The sequence below is a fragment of the Chinchilla lanigera genome, unplaced genomic scaffold, assembly GCF_000276665.1.
Source record: "Chinchilla lanigera isolate Chin_1 unplaced genomic scaffold, ChiLan1.0 scaffold00161, whole genome shotgun sequence".
Taxonomy (NCBI): Eukaryota; Metazoa; Chordata; class Mammalia; order Rodentia; family Chinchillidae; genus Chinchilla; species Chinchilla lanigera.
The window spans coordinates 470581-481087 of record NW_004955562.1 but is presented as its reverse complement, the minus strand read 5'-3'; positions in this window follow the sequence as shown (position 1 = coordinate 481087).

The window sequence follows — 10507 nt, the reverse complement described above, 5'->3', positions numbered from 1 at the left end:
CAATTCAAGTCCAAAGGCTGTTGAACCACATGTCAGGTACAGTCACAGCAATGACCCCACTTCTCGGTACCAAAATTTTTCTTAGTTATGTCTTTATTTGCTCAGACAAAATACCTGACACCCAAAGTTAAGAGAGGAAAGGTTTATTGTAGTTCACAGTTTGTAGAGATTTCAGTTCATAGTTGGCTGGCTCCAAGGCAGGGTGGCATGGGAGAGGGGCAACCCAGAGGAGAAATAGTTCATGCCAAGAAGAAGGCATTGAAGCAGCAAATTAACAAAGCAGTATGAGCCTGCCTCTTCCTTTAAGTGTTTTTAAAACAAAGAATGCAATTTACTAAGAATTTAATGGATCAGGGCTGTGGATTTAGCTCAGCAACACAGTGCCTGCCTGGCAAGTGCAAGGTTGTGAGTTCGATTCCCAGTACCGGAAAAAAAAAAAAAAGAATTTAATGGACATAAGAGACAGAAGTGTGTCTCAGCCATCAGCAACACAGGATTCCTAGACTCTGAGACAAGAAGGGGTATTTACTACACTGGATAAAGATATATATGTGGGCTTTGTCAAAGACTATTAACAAATCAGAGATCGGTTCAGAAACAGTACAGGCATCAGTGGCTGGCACTAGGTGCTCAGCTGGCCGTCTTCAGGATTTTACTGGGTAGAATTTGGAATGCAAGCCAGAGTCACCTGGCAGGAAAGATGGTGATTATCACCAAGATGCAAACCCTGAAGATTCTAAGGTTCCTTTCCTTAAATACACTGATGCAATTATTTACAGAGTTTACTATTACATTGGTAGTGAAAATTAAACTAGAATTTATGGCTAAAATAGTATGTATTTTTCTCTTAAATCTCTTTACTAAATATGTTCAATATTCAGATGACTTCTGGTTCTTATTTTCCTGGTGTTCATGATGTCCTTCTCTTTCTTTAGACTTTCTTCACATATCTTGGAACCTCCAGTTATTCTCTGCTCAGATTTCCTCTCCAGAGTGTTTTCTTTGGCTGAATTCTACCCCTTCTGGATCTCACACTCACAGTGTCTCAATTTTTGTTATTTCTTTCTCTTTCTGATTCTTTAAAGAATTTCCATGATTTTCTCCTTTACAGCCTCCTCTGCTGTATGAGGCTGGGGGTTCTATTCTGTCTTCCAGATCTCAAGCCTATCCTATTTCCACTGACTTTACCCCTATGTATTGGTTTCCCTACCTCTCTCTTTTATACCTTCCAGGGTACATGCCCTTTGGATGGTGCCACCCATACCATGGTGGGCCTTCCCATTATCCACACCCAGAAATATGCCAGACCAATCAGTGGGATAATTAAGTAATCACTCACCCTTTATCCCAGGGTCGTACCCTTAATCCCAGCATCATACACTTACTCTCACTGTCACACACTCTAGATCTAGACACCTCTGAGAAGCCCCACCTATAACTAAATGAGGCTTTGGTAGAACATCTAGACACAAGCCATAACAGTGAATTTGTATTGCTAGATTTGCAGCTGAAAGTAAATTATTTCTGGTGGGCCTTATGGATAGGTATGGAGAAAAAGTATCTGCCAAATCAATACCTTCATACCGAGTATTAGGAGATGTGTTAATCTGCTCAATCAAGAAAACCACATCTGGTACAACAGCTACAATTGGAGTCACCACGTGATTCAGCTTATACCCTCCCATCATTCTCCAAGACCCATCTCTCTTCTGCATAGGCCAAATAGGAGAATTAAATTGAGATGTGGTGGGAACCTCCATCCCCGATTTTTCAAACCTTGATGGTGGCACTAATCTATGCAATACCTCTAGGGACTGGATATAATTTTCCCAGGTGAAAGCAACTCTAATGACTTCTATTTGACCTTTTCAACTGTAATAGCCCTCACACTATGGTTAAGGAGCCAATGTGAGAATTCTTCCAGGTACTGAGTATATCTATCCTAGTTATGCATTCTGGAACTGGAGAAATAACTATAGAACAGAGTTGAGGACCTATTGGACCCACTGTGAGTTGGAACTTTATTAAAACACCACTGATCACTTGACCTCCACAGGCCTCTACTCTTCCTGGAGGGCTACAATAACATTTTGGATCTCCTGGACTCAGCACTAGTTCAGAACCAGTGTCCAGTAGTGTCTGAAACATCTGATCATTTCCCTTCCCCCAAAGTACAGTTATCCTCATACAAGGCCTGCTGTGCCTTTGCAGAAGGAATTGCCATCACAATTTATGGGATCTCATCCTTTTCCAATCAGTACCCTCACCTTTACTTCAGATACCTTTTGAGACTGAGCATTAAAGGTGTTCTGTATTTCACCCAGTCAGGGTGAAATGAGGGCTTGGTTTTGGGTTTCTACATTCTCAGCCCTGTGGCCAAAGGCGAGAAGATTCTCATTCAGGACACACTGACAGATTATAAATTTTTGGTGGTACATTAGTGTCCTTCCTCAAGGGGCTCTAGGTCTGTAAACTGGCTCAAATTTGGGATTTGGTTGAAAAGTTGTGACTGTTATTGCAATTTGAGATAGGTTTCTGTTCATTTGCCTTCAATTTCTTTCAATTATATAAATCTAGTTCAAATTTAGCAGGCTTCCTCTGTATTTTGCTTTTGCAGACACCATGGCTAATCAGTCAGACCCTAGGTTTACATGTGTTTGACCATTTCAATGGTTGATCTGCTTCTTCTGTCCATTATGTTAAGTATGTGCACCATGTCCTTAATGACTGAGTGTTGCCGCTTGACCCCTGCTACTCTGGCATACAATTAAACTCAGTGCTCTCAAGTTTCCCTATTGAGTAAAGTGGTCCCCACCATAAGGTCTGGCATGCAGAGAAGAGCAATGGCAGAGTTCTTCAGGAATGCTAGTGCCTCCCTCATGAATCTGTTTCTTTTTTTTTTTTTTTTTTTCCAGTACGGGGAATCGAACTCATGACCTTGCGCTTGCCAGGCAGGTGCTGTGCCGCTGAGCTAAATCCCCAGCCCCATGAATCTGTTTCTTAAAGCACTAGTGAAGAGTGCATTTTCTAGATCATCCCAGTGTGGAGGATTAGGCTTGACTTGACAGATTCACCCCAGCATTACCATTTCCCCCTGAACCTTTGAATCCCCTCATCAGCAGTAAACCAAAAAATATCAGACATCTCTAACTCATTTAAAGAAGGCCATCCTTTGATCCATACTTTTGCCAAAGAGCCAAATAACCATTTTTAACTCCAAAAGCTGCAACATTAAACTCAGAATCTGTATGTAATGGGCCCATATCAACAAACTCAGCCTGATGCAGGTGTATGTTTTTGTCAGTGTTATCCTCCACCCTTTGAAATCCATTTCCATACTTGTGGTTTTGTTGTTGTTGTTGTTGTTTTCGTTTTTTTTCCAGTATGAGGGATCGAACTCACGACCTTGTGCTTGCCAGGCAGGCGCTGTGCCGCTGAGCTAAATCCCCAGCCCCTCCATACTTGTTTTTCAGGCTTATGAGTTAGAAAATTCAAGAAGTTCTTTGGGAGTGTAGTGGATTGGATCTCCTCATGAATCATACTGTGTACCTCACCTTTAGGTGCCTTCTGGTATTTGAGCCTTATTATAGACCTAAAGGCAAAAGTGAGTGATGGTGGTCAGTCTTGAAAGGTGTAAACATCATCATAGTTGCTAACTGCTCCAGGCAACCCAGGATTAGTTTCCTTAGATATAAAAAGAGAGGCCAACACCACTACTTTAGGTGGAGAAGGCTCTGCCTCTAGCAACATAATGTCATTAGAGTCTAGGAGCTCAATGCTCTCAACCCCATCAGGATGTTCCCAAACATCTCCATCACAGTTTATGGGATCCCATCCTTTTCCAAACAGTATCCTCACATTTACTTCAGATACCTTTTGAGGCTGAGCATTAAAGTTGTTCTGTATTTCACCCAATCAAGTTATGAGGCCTTGTTTTGGGGTTTCTACAGTTTGAACCCTCTGGCAAAAGGAGAGAAGATTCTCATTCAGTATGTACTTAGAAACTTTTAGATTCTTTATGTGGGTCTGGAGCTGGGAATTTGAATCTTTGAGCTCCTTACTGTATTTTCATTTATTAATTTATCCTCACAGTTAGAAGAATTTAAATTTTAAAATTTAAATTTTAAATTTAAATTTTCATGCATTTTTTTTTTGTCTTTTTGAGACAAGGTCTCGCTATGCAGTTCAGGCTGGATTTGAGCTCACTTTGTAGCCAAGGCTGGTCTTGAACTCACAATGATCCTCCTGCCTCGACCTCCCAAGTGCTGAGATTACAGGTGTGCGCCACCATGCCCGGCTTTATGCACGTTTTGAGCTCATTATTTTCATTTACTAGTCTGTACAGAGATGCAAAGAGCAATCAGCCAGCATCATTATATTTCTCACTTTGCCCCAAATATTCAAAAGTATCATATATGGAGTGACTAAAGTTCTTACATCTCACAAGAGGTGAATTAGCATAATCAAATGGATCTACATTGTGTATTCCTTTGATAAATTCCCTCCAGTTTGAACCACTGGTGGTATATGCATGCCTGTCCAGCTCATGAGATAATTTGTACCAAACTTGTACCACTGGTGGTATAAATGGATCTAATCAGTGTTAGTGGTCTTTTTACTAACAAAATTAAAAAGTTATTTTATTTTACTAATTTGTTTTATTTTACTAATAAATATAAAAAGTCTATAAATGGACCACATCTAGTTAATGGCTTGAATTTGAACAATTACTGCCCAACATAAATAGTAATACTATTAATACCAATTAAAATTATTATAAGTCAACAAATTATTTCATTAAATTAAAATAAATTTATATTTATAGTTTATCAATAATTCTCTAAATTTTAATATGGAAATCTTACAAGTACACTATTGTGGGTGTGTACAACAGATGTACCACAAATTAGCTATATTACAATTTCTCATACCATTTTAACATTTTCCTTGAAGAACTGTAATGTGATAATATTTGATCTGCTAAATCTATGTCTTTTCTTTACATTTTGTAATCAAAGACACTTTGAGAAGTGGTACATGCCACCTGATGGGACAGTCATGCACATACCCCTGGTGATTCAAAGTGGTAGGAACAATTGATTTAAAATTAGAGCCACCCAGCAGTGTAGCATATGAATAATGGACCCTATCATGCATGTGTTAAACAGTTCATACTATGGATTACCAGTACTCCATACATTATCATCAAAGAGACCATGGAATCTTTAGGTCTCATAACATAGAGAGCCATTGCCAGGAACCACTAAAGGCATTAAAGAATTTCATCTTTACAGTTCTGTTTTTCTAGAGCCACCCCACTCTTTGTACCAAAATCTGTATTAGTCAGTGCTCACTGGAGAAATGGATTTAATACAAGCCTCTAATGGCTGCCTGCAGAGTCAAGTATGGAACACTGCAGAAAGGCAGTCTGTGTGCTGGAGATCTGAAGGATCCAATCAAAATTTGAAGGCCTGTAACTAACTAGTCCCATGTGAGTCCACATTAGGAAGCCAAAGCGTCTGCTCTGCAGGGCTGAACTATCTGCAGTGGAAGCTAGGAGATGGAAGCTCAAGGCAATTCCAAAGACTGGAGCTCCTCTGAAGAAACAGAAGCAAGATGTCTTTCTTCTTTTCCCTTTTATTCCATTCAAGATACAAGTCTAGGGGCTGGTGCTTCTTACACTCAAGGTGGGTCTTGCTTCTTCAGTAAATACATTATTCAGCACATCCAGAACTATGCTAAGCCAGTGAGCTGGGCATTTCTTATTCAAGTTAACACAGCAGTTAATTATCATAATGCCCTAATGGCCTTTAACTACCTGGTACCTACCTACAAGAGTGCACCAGACAGTTAAGAGGTTACAAGATATAGGGTCTTTCTTACTTCCTGCCTTGGTTTGCCAAGAAAGGGAGTCTTGATAGTGAAAGGTAATTTGTTGTCTCTAACCTCTGTGGTGAGTTAAAGGAATGATATGTCCGAGGACCATCAGCTATGGAGAGCCAAGTGTATGAAGGGCAGAGATCCCTCCCTCACTAGCAAAATAATCAAACCAGAAAGGGAAGCGGAGGCAATATTTGGCCAACATTACCTGCACTTGAGTTAGAGAGGGATCAACTCAGCACACATCTGTGAAACTTGTTCCTGGAGACTTCAGGATAAGAGAAAAAATACTAATCAGTTTTAATTGGTCAATGAAGTCTCAATCTTGTTTTAAGCAGAAAGCCACAAAGTGAAAGAAAATAGTGCAGCAAAGCATAGACTTTACTTAACTCCTCTTGAATCCTGGACGGGATATTCTTTTTTTTTTTTTTTTTTTTTTTCTCCGGTACCGGGAACCGAACTCACGACCTTGCGCTTGCCAGGCAGGCGCTTTTGCCGCTGAGCTAAATCCCCAGCCCCATGGACGGGATATTCTGTGAGCCTGCTAAGCACTTCCTTTATCTGTTTTTTTAATGTCATCTCTCATTCTTTCAAGTAATTTGGTTGCATGGCTGTTGCTTTCTTCCCCCTTGATGCCCCATGGATTGGCTTTGGGGAAAGGTGGGAGTTCTGGGGAGCATTTTGTTGCCTTGTCTTCTCATGTTTCTATTATTTTTGTTTGTTTTGTTTTGTGCTTAGGTATGTGGTTGCTTCTAGTGGAAAGACTGTTGCTGCTATGGAGATCTCTTTAGTTTGTCTGCTTTTCAGTGATGCACTCATGATATGTTTATCTATAGTCCTTTGCCTCTGTCCAAGATCTGATCACCTCTGTTAATGTGGAATGGGGAGATGTAGTATAATGGGCTCAGCACCCAGTTCTCTGGGAATGGACCACAGTATTGTTAATGTCAAAAGATAATCTGGGTATTGTCATGCAGAGAAAATCTATTAATAGCAACAGCTATGCAACCGTGGCAATATCAATAAATCAACAATAACAATATCATCCAAGACAAACTAGATACTGACTATAAGAACCAACAGTGTGCCACCCTTAAACGTAGAAAAGAAATTTACAATTATAGTATAAACCCTAAGACAAAAATATTGACATACAATTAATATCTATTACAGGTAATAACTATACCTCCAATAATACAGTAACAGAACAGAATTCAACAGGAATAGCATACAATTAACTATCTGAAGATTAATAGAACTTAATGGTTATACTATTAAAGGTATAGGGGGGTTGGGAATGGGAGAATTCAGAAAGGTAAATTTGAAAAGTTAACAATAGGAGATGAGGAGGATAGAAATGTGAGACAAAAAATCCTACTAAGCAGTAGAAAAATACTTATAGAATTAGGTAAATGTAACCAAAAAAACCAAAGAGAAATAGAATATAAAAGAAAAAAGGGACAAAAATAATATGGAGAATAAAAAACTAGAAAAAAATATAAGAAAAAAGGATAAAAGAGAGAAAAGGAGTAAGAAAAAGAAGAAAGGAAAAAGAGAAAGTGTCTACAGCCACACCACTCTGAATGAGCCCAATCTTGTCTGCTCTCAGAAGCTAAGCAGGGTCAGGCCTGGTTAGTACTTGAATGGGAAAAAAGAGAAAGTGAGTCCAAAAATAGAGAAAGAAGCATATTTTTGAATGAGTGGTTTCCTTCTAGGATCCACAATTTTGGAGTCTAGTAATTCTTGGTTTTCTCAGCCTAACCTTACATCCTGTAGGTTTATGAGGTACACCCCTTATTCCAGAGGGCCCCCTTGTATTCCAGGCTATGAAAATGTCTATGCCAAGATGTGTCCTCACTCACAATAGCGGGTAGGGGAGGCAATCAGACCTCAGAACTGAGATTCTGGCATTCATTTAGGGTAAGCCTATTGATAATAAATTCTTGGTTTTTCATCATCTGAAAATATACTGATTTCCTGCTCCTTTAAAGATATTTTCACTAGGTATGTAATTCTGAGTTCACGGTTCTTTCTTTCTTGAAAAATTTGTTGACATCTTTCTTCTGTCCTATTTCTGTTTGTTTTGTTTTTGTTTGTTTGTTGTGGAGACAGGATCTAAACTGTGTTGCCCGGGCTGGTCTCAAACTGAAGGGCTCAAGTGATCCTCCCCCCTGAGCCTCCTGAATAGTGGGTACTACTACAGAAATGTGCCACCACACCCGGCCATTCACACTTCCTAATGAGAAATCTACTATCACTTGAGTTGGTTTTCCCTATGAAAAAGGTGTCATTTTTCCCCTCAATGCTTTTGAGATATTTTTGTTTGATTACCATTTATCTTAACTCAGATTTGTTTGACCACATCACTTTTGGGGTTCATTCAGCTTGTCAAGTCTATAGGATTATGTCTTTGTCACGTTTGAGGAGTTTGGAGCCATTATTTCTTCTAATACTTTTTCAGTTCTCTGCCTTCTCTCCATTTGAAACTCTGATGACAGAGGAGAGATGCTTTGTTACAGCAAGAGGAATGGACAAATCTAAGCTTTCCACTTCATCTTTGTTGACTAGGGTGGAAGTAGAACCACAGTTTTTTCTATGATTTTTGCCTGCAGTAGAGTGGTTATTATGTGAAAATTTTCTATCTTGCTAGGCTGCCCTTTTCCTGATTCGTTGGCTAGAAAGAGTGAGATTTTCTTGAGCTTTTACTGTCCATTGGCATTGGTGGGTTGCTGGCTTTTCCAATAATAAGTCTGGAATATATAATGCCAAAAAAGAAAACCCAATGCACTAAAGTCAAGTTAATTACCCCTCAAGTTCTGAGCTTTTCTCCACCTTGCAGCATCTCCACTTAGTTTCATAGTACAGTAGTACTTTGGTTCACAAATTTGTGAAGAAATGACCATAATGCAATGAAACTGGAAATCAATGGCAAAAGAAACTGCAAATTTCCCTAAACACATGGAAATTAAATAATATACTCCTGAACAACCAATGGGTCACAGATGAAATTAAAGAAGAAATTAAATAATATCTATAATTGAACAAAAATTACAATATATCATACCAGAACCTATGGGATGCAATGAAAGCAGTCCTAAGGGGTAAATTTATACTGGTGAGTTCTCACATAAAGAAAAGAGAATGAGCTCAAATAAATTTTGCACTTCAAGCTTCTGGAAAAAGAAGAGCAAGTCAAGGCTCAAGCACATACAAGGGAGTAAATTGTAAAGATCAGAGAAGACATTAATGAAATTGAGACTAAGAAAACAATACAAAGGATAAATGAATCAGAGTTTTTCCATTGAAATTTTAAATAAATTTGACAAAACCTTAGCCAATATTATCAGGAAAAGGAAAGAAAAGATTCAAATTAATGCAATTAATATGAAAAGGGTGAAATCACTACAGATCCTGTGGAAATTCAGAAGATCATCAATACATACTTCAAGAAAATTTACTCTAGTAGGATGAAAAAGCACAGAAGAAATGGACAGATTCCTAGATATGTATGAATTACCAAAGTTGTATCAAAAAGATATAAAAATTATAAATAACAATATCAGTCAATAAAATTGAAAATGTAATTAAAACTTTACCAAGAAAGAAAAGCCTAGGCCCTGGTGGATTCACTGCTGAATTCTAGGAGAAATTGAGAAAAGATATAATGCCATCAATCCTCAAATTCTTTAATGAAATTGAAAGGGAAGCAATATACCCTAACTCATTCCTGGAGGCAAGTATTACCCTGATAACAAATCCAGACAAAGAGCCAACCAAACAAAAGAACTACAGGCCAATCTCACTAATGAACATAGACACAAAAATCCTCAATAAGCTTCTAGCAAACAGAATTCAACAAATCATTAAGAAGATTATACACCATGACAACAGGTATTCATCCCAGTAATACAGGGATGGTACAACATACACATATCAATAAATGTAGTAAAACATATTAACATAATCAAGGACAAAAACCACATAATCATCTCAATAGACACAGAAAGGGCACTTCACAAATTCCAAAAAAGGAATAAGGCTAGGAAAGGAAGAAGTTAAATTATCATTATTCACAGATGACATGATACTCTACATAGAAGACCCTAAAAGTTCCACCAAAGGACTTACTGATTCAATAGCCAAATTCAGTAGCATATCCGGATACAAAGTCAACATTGAAAAATCAATGGTGGAGCAGCAGGGCTTGTGAGTTCGAGTCTGTGCTGGACGCACACAACCATGATTCCCAGCTGAAATGCGTGGAGAGAGCCGGGTACTTCCCATCTAATCCCTGAGGGCAGGACGCATGAACAAGGATCCCGCTGACATTACAGACTGAGTCGCTGCGGTGGCAGAGAGGAGGTCCAGACTGAGAGGCCCAGGGGACTTCTCTGGCTGGGGGCTGGGTGAGCAGGCTTTCTGAGCCAGGTGAGCAGACTCTCTGAGCCCCACGCACCCTGTGCCAAGAGAGCAAGTACTCCAGGAGCTGCAGGGCCCGTGGATTCGAGTCTGTGCTTTGCCTTTGCCCAGAACCTCTAGTGAGTCGAAGGCTGGGGAAGTCTGTGACTGCTACCAATCTGGGCTGCATCTGGTTCCTGTATGAGTCCTGAACTGAGTGGAGACATAG